Source organism: Notamacropus eugenii, chromosome 5, assembly GCF_028372415.1.
Source record: "Notamacropus eugenii isolate mMacEug1 chromosome 5, mMacEug1.pri_v2, whole genome shotgun sequence".
Classification (NCBI taxonomy): Eukaryota; Metazoa; Chordata; class Mammalia; order Diprotodontia; family Macropodidae; genus Notamacropus; species Notamacropus eugenii.
In genome coordinates, this window is record NC_092876.1 from 349,899,857 (window position 1) to 349,912,052 (window position 12,196).

Below are 12,196 nucleotides of genomic sequence, written 5' to 3' on the forward strand. Positions count from 1 at the left end.
ATTTTACTGTATCTGAAGAGTACAACCGAAATGAGGGGCTGTGGCAAAACTATCTTCTCTTATTATTTTGTTTCTGTCTCTCTTTTAGGTAAGTGAAAAGAGATCTTCTGAAGTATTTGTCTGGTGGAAACTGTACAGGTGGCCGAACTCTCTTAGAAGAGAAGGGAATGAAGGGCTCCTTGAAATGATAATACCGCTGTTGTTCACTGTACATAAAGAAGACTCTTCATGCTGGGCAAGACTGTGGTTTGTTTTTGTGTGGTTTCATTCCTTTGTCTCCTGACCACTTTGCATGGTTTGAATTTCTCGGACTGTGGGGAGAATGTCCTCACTATTTGTGCAGCAAATCTGAAATCTTGTAATGTGGATTCTTCTCATTTCTTTTTTTTTCCTCTGGTTACCTGGTATCCCCTTGGCAGGGAGTGTCATGGTCTATCTTAATAGGAAAATGTCTTAAGTTAAAGCTAGAAAATCCCCCAAAAGAAAATGTAGATAATCAGCAAGATGTTCCCAGTTGTGAGGTCAGAAAGGCTATTCCCCCATGGGAAGTGATGGACGCCCTGTCACTAAAGTCTTTTAAAACTAGATTACACTTCATGCTGCTAAACATACAATGCTACAGGGAACAGCGTTGGCTACATGAGCAAGTGTCCTTTACTGGTTTTGCAAATTCACATCAGTTTTTAACAGTTTAGAAAATGTGACCTGCTGACTGAAAACAGGTGCATTTGCCATGCTGCTTTGTGGGCCTCAGATCTGTAATCTTTCTCTGCGTTCCAACTAGTCAGGTAACCTTGGGGTTCTCAATGTTCCTGCTCCCTTCACCTCAGTTTACTCATCTGTAAAATAGTGCCCTTTGAGATCTGTTATTCTGTGGTTATGCATAAATAGAGTAGTGAAAGCCTGGTGGTGTGCTTAGAAGGGCTTTACTGATCAAGTCACTTAGTTTAAAAAATATCTCCCCCACCAATGACTGTCATGGTACCTGAACATTCCACCATTAAAAATCCATTCCCTTTCGGTCCTTAAGTATAAGTTTTAGAGAGAAACAGCAAGGCACAGTGGATAGAATGCCAGACTCTGAGACAGTAAGACCTTAGTTCAAATTCTGCCTCCTAACACACAAGGGCTATGAAACCCTGGACGAGTTTCTTAGTCTCTCAGTGGCCCCAAGTGACCCTTTAAAACTGTCAACTGCCGACCAGATACTTACAGAGATTAAGGGAGTTTCCTCAATAAGAATTTTCTGCATAAGTCTGTGGAAACTCCAAAGATACTTCTTTGTATGTGCTTTCTCCAGTCTGTGGCAGCTGGGGGTAGCTGAGAGAGGGGAATTGGAAGGAAGGGGAAAGGTAATCTCCATTACATGGAGCCTTTTTGATATTGATAGCTTACTGGCAAGCACTTTTTTTCCAGTTTTTCTTAGCTAGTTCTTTTACCTTCCTACCTCCAAAAGAAGGCATTTCTCCATGTTCTGTCTCCAACCCTCATATATTTTTTTATTATATTATTTTCTTTGTTGAGGCACCACTTCAAAGTTTTCTGCTATCACCACTACACAGATGACTCCCCAATCTGTATTTCTAAGCCTAACTTTTTCTGTTCTCTAGGTTCACATATTTCCAAGTGTCTCCTAGACATTTCTAGTTAGATATATGCCCCTCAGGACCCTACAGGTACCATGTCTAAAACTGAATTTACCACCTTCTTCTCCTGTCCTGCACCTTCCTCCCCTCTTATTGATCCTTCTGTCCAGCCAGATTTTGTTTCTGACTTAGCTGATTATGTTAATGGAGCCTCCATTGATCACTCCAGCTTCCTGATGGAGTTATATTTGACCCTTGCCTTTACCTTTCTTACCTCTCCACTCTATCTGCCATGTCCTTTGCATTTCTCTTGCTACCACTTTTATTCTAGACTCCATTACCTCTTGAGTGTGATACTGTAATAGACCAGTGAACAGGTCTTCTTGCTTCCAGTCTTTCAAACCTCTGGGTATTTCTCCATGCCACTGTCAAATCAGTCATTCTAAAATGCAATGTCAATCTTTAAAAAGAAAAGGAAGGAGGGAAGGAAGGAAAAAAAGGAAGAAAGAAAGGAAGAAAGAAAGAAGGAAAGAAGAAAGGAAGGAAAGAGGAGGAAGGAAAAGAAGGAAGAAAAGGAAGGAAAGAGAAAAAAAGAAAGAAAGAAAGATCATCGCTTCCACATTGCTTATATGATAAACTCTAACCACAGCTTGCCATTTAATCCCACACCAGCTAGCTCCCACTTATCTTTCCTACCTTATTTCATATTTCTCCTCTTCATGAAGTCCACATTCCTGCCTAAATGGATTATTGCTGCAAGTCGACATTCCATTTCTCAATATTGTACCTTTGCTTAATCTATCCCTCTGTCCTGAAATGCTTCCTCTTGGGAATGAACTTGGAAGAAGCCTATAGGGAGTAAATGTAGATTAGAGAGAGGTGGTGGGGAATATTTAGAAGAGGGGCAATTTACTGGAAAAGGAAAGAGATGTGATAAAGGATACAGAAGGAAAAAGGATAACTTCCTTTTTTAAAAAGGAATCACTTCCTCCAAAGAGCAGGAAAAAAATTGACAGAGATAGACTGATACACACACACACACACACACACACACAAACACACACATACTCTTTAGGTAAAATGTAGCCTTTTTTCAGGGTTACTTCTCTGGGTAGCGAGGACAAAGAGCTTGTGTTCTTTTCAGTGACAACCCTAGTTTCTGGAGCTTTGGGGATGCATATCCCTGTAAACTGCTAAAACCTTAAGTCATAGACTTAGACCTGAAGGATACTTTAAAGATCATCTAATCCACGTTTCATTTTACAGATGAAAAAACTGAGGCTTTGGATCACATGCTCACTCAATTCCAGACAGTTTTCCATCATAGATACCATTCTGTCATAGCATGGGTTTACCCAGTAATCTACCCTCCTTCCAGATGGTTACCTAGCTCTTCCCCAACCCTATCCCTACATACACACTCACACCAGAAAGCCTTCCCTTCATCTGTGAACACAGCTTGGCTCCTTCCCCCCATTTCTCTCCCAGTGTTCTATTTTACATTTTAAGTCATGCATGATATTTTAGCTAAGAATTTTTTATACCAGTCTCCTTTTCAGACATTCAAAATAATGCCTATGTCTCCTGCTTTGGTTTTTTTCCCCTATTAATGAAGTTTTTGACATGACACTGGGTTGTTAGAATGCCTCCGCTTGACTAAGGAGCATATGACAATAATGTTGGCATGAATTAAGACTAGGCCACCTTGTCACCAGATCTCTTAAGTGTCAGGACCCTATCATAGTCATCTTAACATTCACCGAGAAACTCCCCATCTGGTTTGTGTATGCCTGATACTATATATTCCCTCTGCCACTGTGCCTGGTCTCCTTTCAGCCACTTAACCTACTGTAGCACCTCTTCCAGGAAGCAGGTGGGGGAAGGCTCGAAGTGCCAAAAGTCAAGACAATTTTACTGCAGAGAAGTGTTTCTTGCAAAGGTCAGGTGCAGGTAGATGTTGAATCCTTCTGCTTAGCTGAGACCTTGGATTATCAGTGGTTTTTCATGTGGTATTTTCTGTACTTCATGAGCTTGCATAATCAAAAGTCACCTCTATTGATACTTGTCTGGTGAGGTATGATAATCAAGTCATGACACTGTTCTGCTTCATTCACTACTCTGCTTTTCAATAGTTCCATGGCATAAAACAGTGAAGTGTGTAGAATCCAAAATATCTGAGCCAGAAAGAACCTTAGAAAATCTCTCATTTTTCAGAAAAGGTAATTGTGATCCAAAGAGGGAAATTTACTTGACCAAGGTCACACAATTTTACTGCCTGAGACAAGCCTAGACACTAGATTTTCTGATTCCCAGGTCAATTCTCCTTTATTTACTATGCTGAATCCTTATTTGAAAAGCTTGTCATGGTAGGTGTTAGTATTTTAGAGAATTGAATTAGCCAAACAATGATATTAAGGACCCACTATGTGCAAAGTGATGGGATGTGGAGGGCAGGGCAGGTTGATTTATTTATTTGTACTGGATAGATCTATGACTTCACTTATTCAAAATATTCTAGATTAAAGAATATATATTTCTCTATCAATGCAGATCAGCATCTTTGATTTAGAATTATAAAAGGTTGTCTGGGCCACTGAGAAATGAAGTACATTGTTCAGGGCCACATGGCTAGGATGCCTCAGTGGCAGTAATTGAACCTTAGAGACTTGGCTTCCTGTCTCCAGGCCAGCCAGCAATCTGCTACACAAAAGAGCCTCTTCTAGCAAAAACATACAGATTAAATGATGGGGTGTTCAGGGAAGACTAGCACCTCTGTTATGAGGGCTTGTTGAACCGTTTTCAGGGAGGCTCACTCACCTTCAGTGTCCATCTTTCACCCAACTCTAAACCGTGACTCCAAGAAGCTATAGCATGCACAGCAGCCACACCTTGGTCACATCATCTCAGTAGATGGGTTAAACCAGGTTGAAGGTAATTTGCAAGCCTCAAACCCCTTAGGAGGGTGTCTACTCCCAACATGTAAAGACTCCTCCCCCTACAGAGGAAAGAGTAGATGAGAACAATTTGTTCCAAAGGCTATGAAGGTGGCTGAAGCAGAAGGTATAGAGGCTTAGAGCTTGAGCTTAACCACACAAGGAAGATATCAAACCAAGATAATCGACTGCATCCTGGGCCATCACCAACCATCCTGATTTTTGTCTTGCACTGGATTTTGATGACTCTGAATAAGGCTGATGACTTTGCAGCTCTGATTCACTTCAATCCAACTCCCATATACCAGAACATCATTGGTCCTCTTCAAAACTGAAAGATGAACAAGAGCAGACTGAATAAAAGACCTTCCCTGCCCACATACAGATGCCAATTGAGTAGAAGTTAAATGACATAGACATAGTATGTTTAGAACAATAACATGAAATAGAACATGATAAAAATATAAGAATGGCATAAAGCATTGTACCATGTCCAAGGGAAGAAAAATCAGCTTCCTCTGTGAATGTGTAAACAAGGTAAGATGGCACCATTGCACACTGGGACATCTAAAATTAAAAAAAAAAAACAACTAAATACTCATAACCTAAGTTGGCATAAAGCTAGGAGGGAGAGTTGACAAAGGGTATGAGAGTCTGGAGAACTGAAAAGATCCAGATAGGTTGGAAGAGTGGGTCAAATCTAACTAAGAGGAGGAAATTTAATAGGAAAAAAATCCCTCTGCTTGAATTAAAAACGAACAAATCATTTGAGTATAAGAGGAGAGATGCATAGATATGAATTGTTTCATATAAAAAAGTTCTTCAGGTTTTAATGGTAAGAGAAGTGTATAAGCATTTTATATTCCAAGCACTGCAATAAACACCTTACAAATATTATCTCATTTGATCTTTAAGATGCTATTATTATCCCCATTTTACAGTTGTGCAAACTGTGGATTTCAGTGACCTGCAAGCTTAATATGAGTCAGTCAAAAAAACATGACAAAAGCATGACAGGTTTATAGCATGATGTTGCATTTAGGTTCTATCATGCTGGGAAATGAGTGATTGTTGCAAAGAGGAAGTTTTTGGCTCAGTGTGAAGGAGGAAAAAAAGGTAAAATTTCTAAGAATAAGAATTATCCAAAAGTTCAATGTTTTATCTCAGAAGATCATAGGTTCCCTATATTAAAAATCTTCAAATGGAGGCTGGATGACCACTCATCAGTGCCTGGCACACAATAGGTGGTTAGTAAATGCCTGTTGATTATTGACTGATTATATAATCAAGGAGATTATAGAGGAGATTTCTTTTCGGCTTTAGGTTGTATCATGTGCCTTTCAGGTCTCTTCCTACCCATATATTCTATGATTCTGGGATAAAATTTAAGGAGATTGTATGCTCCTAGGAAAGCCATGAAATAAGATTATTAGAAGAATGATAATTTGGAAAAGTGCAACTATATAAAAGATTTCACATTATTTATTGACCTCTTGGTAAAAGACAATTCTCACTAAAAAGGCTCTACATAGGCTATCTGATGATTGTTTCCTTTTTATTTTAGGGTTACAGCAATTGTTGACTGTCCAGTTTATTAGCCTACTTAACTCCCTCTCCCTCCCTTTTCCCCTTTTCACTTCTCTGACCCTTCTTTCCCCTTTCCTCATTCTTTTCTGCTCTCTCTCTCCCTCTCTCTCTCTCTCCCTCCCTCCCTCCTTCCCTCCCTCCCTCTCCCTCTCCCTCTCCCTCCTTTCCTACCCCACCCTCCTGTTTGTGATAGTCTTATACTGACATCTATAGAGACATCTTATATACACATCTTAACATCTTTTAGCTCTCCTTGTGCCCAGATTAGAGCTCATCCTGAGATTACTACTAGGGGTATAAATTTCTTCTTCACATAATCTTTGGCCTAGCTACAGTCTTCCTTGCTGTTCTTTGCCAACATTCCGTCTCCAGAGTCTGCAAGAATGCACTTCTTTATGTCCACTTTTTGTAATCCCTAGTTTCTTCAAACCTAAACTCAATGCAAAACTCAATTTAGCTCTCACCTTGGAATATCCCTCTGCCCCTGAGTCCTACTTTTACTATTGAAAAGATAAAGAGGCTCTTCCTGGTACCCCTTTTTGAGGAGCCCAAGCCAACCTTTCTTCCCTCTCCTCCTTCTCCTTCTGACTCTAGACTTTGATGCAATGCCTCCCTTCCTCCAGCCTGGTCCCTTTCATTAGTACAAGCTGCAGAGAATTGATCTATGCTTTGTTGCATCTCAGCTTCAGAGGCTCATAGAGTGCACAATCATCTGCAAAAAGAAAAGCATGTACCAATACTCCCTCCATTTTGGTCTTGGCTTGTATCCTGTTCAAGTTGAAGAATTTGCCATCAGTGTGACAGTTGATCTTGATGCCATGTTCATACTCATTGACATGAGCCATGACAACATGACTGAAAACATCATGCTAAAAAGCATGGGAGCAAGCACAGAGCCTTTCACTTTATTGGTGACTGGGAAAGCATGAGAGCACTGTCCATTATCCAGAACACAGGCAAGTGTGTCATCAAGAAATTGACGTACAATGATGCTGAACTTCTCCAGGCAGGCAAATTTTGATATAATTTTCCAAATGCAAAATGTGAGCCTGCCAAAAAGACTATTTTATGGTGCAAGGGCAAGCACTCACATGGTGGTTAGAAATACAAGGACATTCTCAAGGTCTTTCTTAAGAACTTTGGAATTGATTGTGCAGCATTACTCAGCATGGCGTGTCCATATCAGAGAAGGTGCTGTGCTCTGTGAGCAAAGTAGAATTGAAGTAACTCAAAACAAACACAAGATGTGCAAATTTAGAGAATCCACCCCAAATATTCCCATGGACTCTATTTTTAAACTATTTGGTATATAATTATATATGTATTTGTTGCCTCACTCAATAAAATTCAAGCTGCTTGAGAGAAGGGATTAGGTTGTGGCGTTGTATTCCAAGACCCTAGCTCAGTGCTTGGCATACAATGAGCTGTTATTCAGTTGTTTCAGTTGTGTTGGACTTTCTGTGACCTCATTTGGGTTTTTGTTTTTTTTTGGCAAAGATATTAGAATGATTTTCTATTTTCCTTCTCCAGCTCATTTTACTGAGACAAACAGGGTTAAGTGACTTGCCTAGTGTCCCACGGTAATTGTCTGAAGCTGAATTTTAATTCAGGTCCTCTTAACTCCAGACCCAGAACTTTACGCACTGCTCTATCCAGCATCCCTTGGCACATAATAGTTGTTTAATATATGTTGGTTGGTTATTTTGTTGATTCATAAGATAACATGTTTCAGTTTGATCCAGTGCAATCTATGGACAATTAAAATAGTAATGACAACAGAAATAGATAGCAAACTTCTTCATCTTGACTTGTATAGCTAAAAATAAATTCTCAACTAAAAAACACAGCCTAGTTTATGCATTAGGAAAGCTGATGGCAGCATCCAATTCAAACATTTTTAAAGAATGAATTTTAATGCCCACAGCCCTATTAGCTCAGGATCAGCTTCTTAACAAATCGATTGGCTATGTCCTAGATTTCAAACCATTGCACAGTTTTCAATATGGCAACCAAGATACCTGTTCATTCTAGATGGACAAGAGTAAATTGAAGGTTTCTGAAGGCGAATGGCTAGTAAATATCTTATAATATAATTTTCAGTGCTAATATGTATAATGAAATCACCATCACAGAGTTTATTATGAGACTGTTTTAGACTTTTCATTATCAGTGACCAGTTGTTTATGCACAGGAGTATAAATGAATGACTGTCTTAAGTAGAGATGTATTGTGCCATGGTTGAGAGAGGGTGAATGGTTCTAAATCTATCTATAGTTATTTTTCACATTTCCAAAGAGTTGCTCTAAATCTTACACTCTTTGCTTCCACATCCATTGAAAAGTAAAGCCTTACAGGCAAGAATTATTTCTTTTCTCTATGTAGAGTGTACTCCCTGGTTACGATTTCCAGCAGCAAGAATGCTACATCTTCCTTTCAGGGTTTAGGGGTACCTTTTAAAAGGTGGGAGTATTTTTCTTCTAATGCCATTGGATCAAGTGCCTATTCTGGGTGTGCGCTCCTTAGACATCTGTAATTAGCACCCTGGTTCCTTTTAGCCACTTGCTATCAGTTAGATTTTATTTTGGGGCAGGGGTTATTTTCTTTGAAGATATAGTGAAAAGTACACATATTTTCCCCAAGCATCTCAGGGACATATTTTCTCCTGGATTGCTTTAGTCCCTGTGCAACGTTAACTCAAACTTAGCATAGTTTCTGTATAGCCTTAGTCCTACAAGTACCTTATCATATATAGCATGGCTTCTGTATGAGTTTTCATGTCAACTATCAATAGAGTAGGTCTTGATGGTTTCTCTTTCTTTACTATTTGGGACAATCATGCTGAATTGTGCCAGGCCTAGAGGCCTGTATTGGGCTACCCGAGTCTTTCTTACCTCACCTCCGAGGTCTTCGGTTGGCCAAAACTGGATGCACATATGAGAGAAAGGACGTTCCAGAGTCGAACAAGGGTTGAGCTTTATTTCAGGGTCTAGTTACAAGTGCAGGGGAGTCTTCCTTAGGAGGAAGAGGGGGAGATTTCCTAAGGAGGCTAGGATCTTAAGGGCTTGGAAATAGAAGTACAAGCGGGGAAAGAGGGGGAGGGGAGAGAGGAAAGAAGAGGAGCGGAGCCTACTGTCCTCTTGGCTCCACACTGCTAAGAGAGAGCTTTCAGGCTTCCTCAATCCTACTTAACCTTCAGCCTCACAGTTTGCATCTCAATACCGTGCTGTTAGGTAACTAGGTGTGCTCCAATCCGGGACAATCTCGAGGGCAGGGAGACTCCACCCATCACGTATCTCCCGGGGAGAGGTGGAAATACCCGAGCTAGCCGAGCTAGCTCAGTCTGACCTTCTCGAACCCCCGCTGTTCATGGAGGGCCTCGTAAGACTCTAAGATTTAGAAGTCCCACTTTTACCCGCCTGAGACCATCCACATGGATTTGAGCTTCCAATCCCAACAGAATTGGCTATAAAACATAGTGTGAACTCAACTCCCAGACTTCATATAACCCGAATTCTGAATCTTCTCCTGATCTTTAAAAGGGCACAGTTTCTAACCCTTTCCCTAAAACAAAAAGGCAAACGCCCAGGCAGGGAAAGAACCAAAGAACACATTCAGAAGTCCACATTTCAGCCTTAAAGGATGAGGACTTCCTCTCTTCTAATAGCACTGTCACTCAATAGATTCCACCAGCTAAGGACTCAAAGCAAGAGAATGAGAAACAGTAAAGAGAGCCAAGACCTGGGCTGATTAATGCTTTCTTGGAGACACCCACAGTTCTGGTTTCACAACTGGAGCCAATAGAAGAGGTTGCCATATGGAGGTTACTATGTGATTAGCACACCTGTGTCATTTAGAGAATGTCTACACATGCTCCAAAGTCTTCTATGGCATTTCCATTTTGCATTATCCTAAGTCTCCCAGAAGCCAGATCTCCAATTTCTTCCTTGTAGGGTGTTGCATGTGCTTAGCACACTGATACAATCTGCTGCACAGAGTCATAAGGACTTTGATTATTGGCCAGATGCTCATTATGTTTGTATTCCTGATGCTTAGTTAGTGCAATGCCTGGCAATGTAAACTCTTAACTGGTTCACTTTTTACTGAACTGCTAGTTTCTGGTTACCACCATTTTTATCACGTAAGTAGGCCAATGTATGTTACTTATCATCATTAATGATAACTATGAAAACTCAATGTTAGGTGAAATAATATTAAAAAGGGCAGTGATTTTCATAGGAAAAAGTCATAAAATGAGTGGTGAGTATTGTTATAGTAGGAAATGATGATGCTATGACCACAGTGTTTAGTTAATATAAGTTAATGATAATATTATGAAATACCATCATTGGGGCAATATCATCTAGAGTATGCCAATATTTACCTTATTTCATGTAAAGACTTTAGTGGAAGAAGCACTTTAGTAGAGACTGCCGAGGTCTGTGGCTGGATTCTATTCACAAAACTTCTTTACTCGGTAACCATGGACAAGTCATTTACTCTCTTTTTTCTAGCTTCCTCCTTTTACAAAATTTTTGTGATTGAAGGTTAAAAAAGTTATCAAAAGTTAAACTTTCAACAGCACAATGCCTGCCACCTAATAAGCACTTAATAAATACTTGTTGTATTTGTGTTGTTTTGCCTTGAGGTGCTGTATCATTTTTATCAAGTATACCATGAAGATGATAATAGTAGGCAAAAATCATGAAAACTTTCAAGGATTTTTTTGAGATTTTATTCCGTAACATATAAATCTGGTGCACAATGATGTGTAGACATTTTACCAAATGGCTTTCTAATCAATAGAAAAGACTCTGAGAAGTCATTGACCATAAACCTAACCATTTTTTTTTTGTTCCCTTCATTCAGATAACCTGTGTTCTAGTAGAAAACCATTTTATAGCTGTTCAGTTGAAACTATATGGTTTTGTATTTGTTGGATATAGTCACATATTTGTAGTCCATAAGAAATCAGCTTGAGTTTCAAGCAGTCAAATTGCCTTAACCCAGCCAAAGCAGTGGAAATTTAACTAAGTACTTGATTCTTTTTACAAACTGTAGCTAAAGTATTCCTGAACAAACCTAAGCCAACCTCTAGGGAATGCAGTTTTAGGAGCCAGAGGTGTGTCCTGTCCTTGTACAAAAGTTCTCCTAATTAAACCAAACAGTCAGGTAGACAAAAAAGAAATATGAAAAGGGATTTTTTTTTTAATACAGTTCAGTTTTGTTGTAACATGGGACATGAGAGGGCAGCCAGAAATAATTTGCTGTTCATCTCCCAGGTTAGACAAGAACAGTGTAATTTAAGGAATAAGCACTAATTAGCTAATGAACAGCTACAGTTGTATGTCCTGAAGAGCTTAGCTTCAGGGCAAGTTGTAATGTTTAGCAGGCAGTGCAAAGGAGAAGCAGATGCCAGAGGGACTTGCTAAAAAATTAACCTCCAAAACTGATCATTCTACATTGTTAAAATAACTGAGTCAATATCAAATAACTGTTTAGGAAAAAAAAAAAACCCTGGGAAATTAACAGCCCTTGTGGACCATAGGTGTTTATTTGAAATAAATTAGTTCTGAAGGATTACAGACTGAAGAATTGAAAATTCAGACTTAAGAAATAAAATTTTTGCTTAATAATTTTTAAAACATCTTTTCTTTTGATAAGACAATAGTAGTATTCCTATTATCCTTAACTGAAGATATAGGGAATATAATCTTGTAGTAAAATAGAATAAGCAAAAACATTTTCCCAGTGGGTTGTGGTTGCTAAAAATCTAACCTCTGAGCAGGTGGAGTGTTACATGACAATGAAGAAGAATCATTAGCAAAATAATTATTCTTTGCTATTTCAAATAAATATATAAATAAGCTAGCTTGTTTATTTGGCTAGAATCTTCTCATTGATTACAAATCATTAACAGCCATTAATCCATGAAATTGGGCTTTCATTTCTCAAAGTATGGTTCTTTCTCATAAGTCTTATATTTCTTATGAGGAAGCCAAACTCACTTAAGACTTTCATGGATTTGATCACCAAGAGTGAGCAAGCTATAAAGAATAATTTAAAAAGTTAATAGTTAATCTTTGAAGTTAA

General features: G+C 39.0%; 1 long non-coding RNA gene across 2 annotated transcripts in view; it reads left to right on the top strand.

Moving 5' to 3' along the window:
• Window positions 1-9,218, top strand: part of LOC140506603 (uncharacterized) — a 244,408-nt gene extending 235,190 nt beyond the window's left edge. For both annotated transcript variants that reach the window (XR_011967998.1, XR_011967997.1), the window contains one exon: window positions 89-9,218. This is a non-coding gene — a long non-coding RNA (uncharacterized lncRNA). The remainder of the gene's footprint in view (window positions 1-88) is intronic.
• Window positions 9,219-12,196: the final 2,978 nt, after the last annotated feature.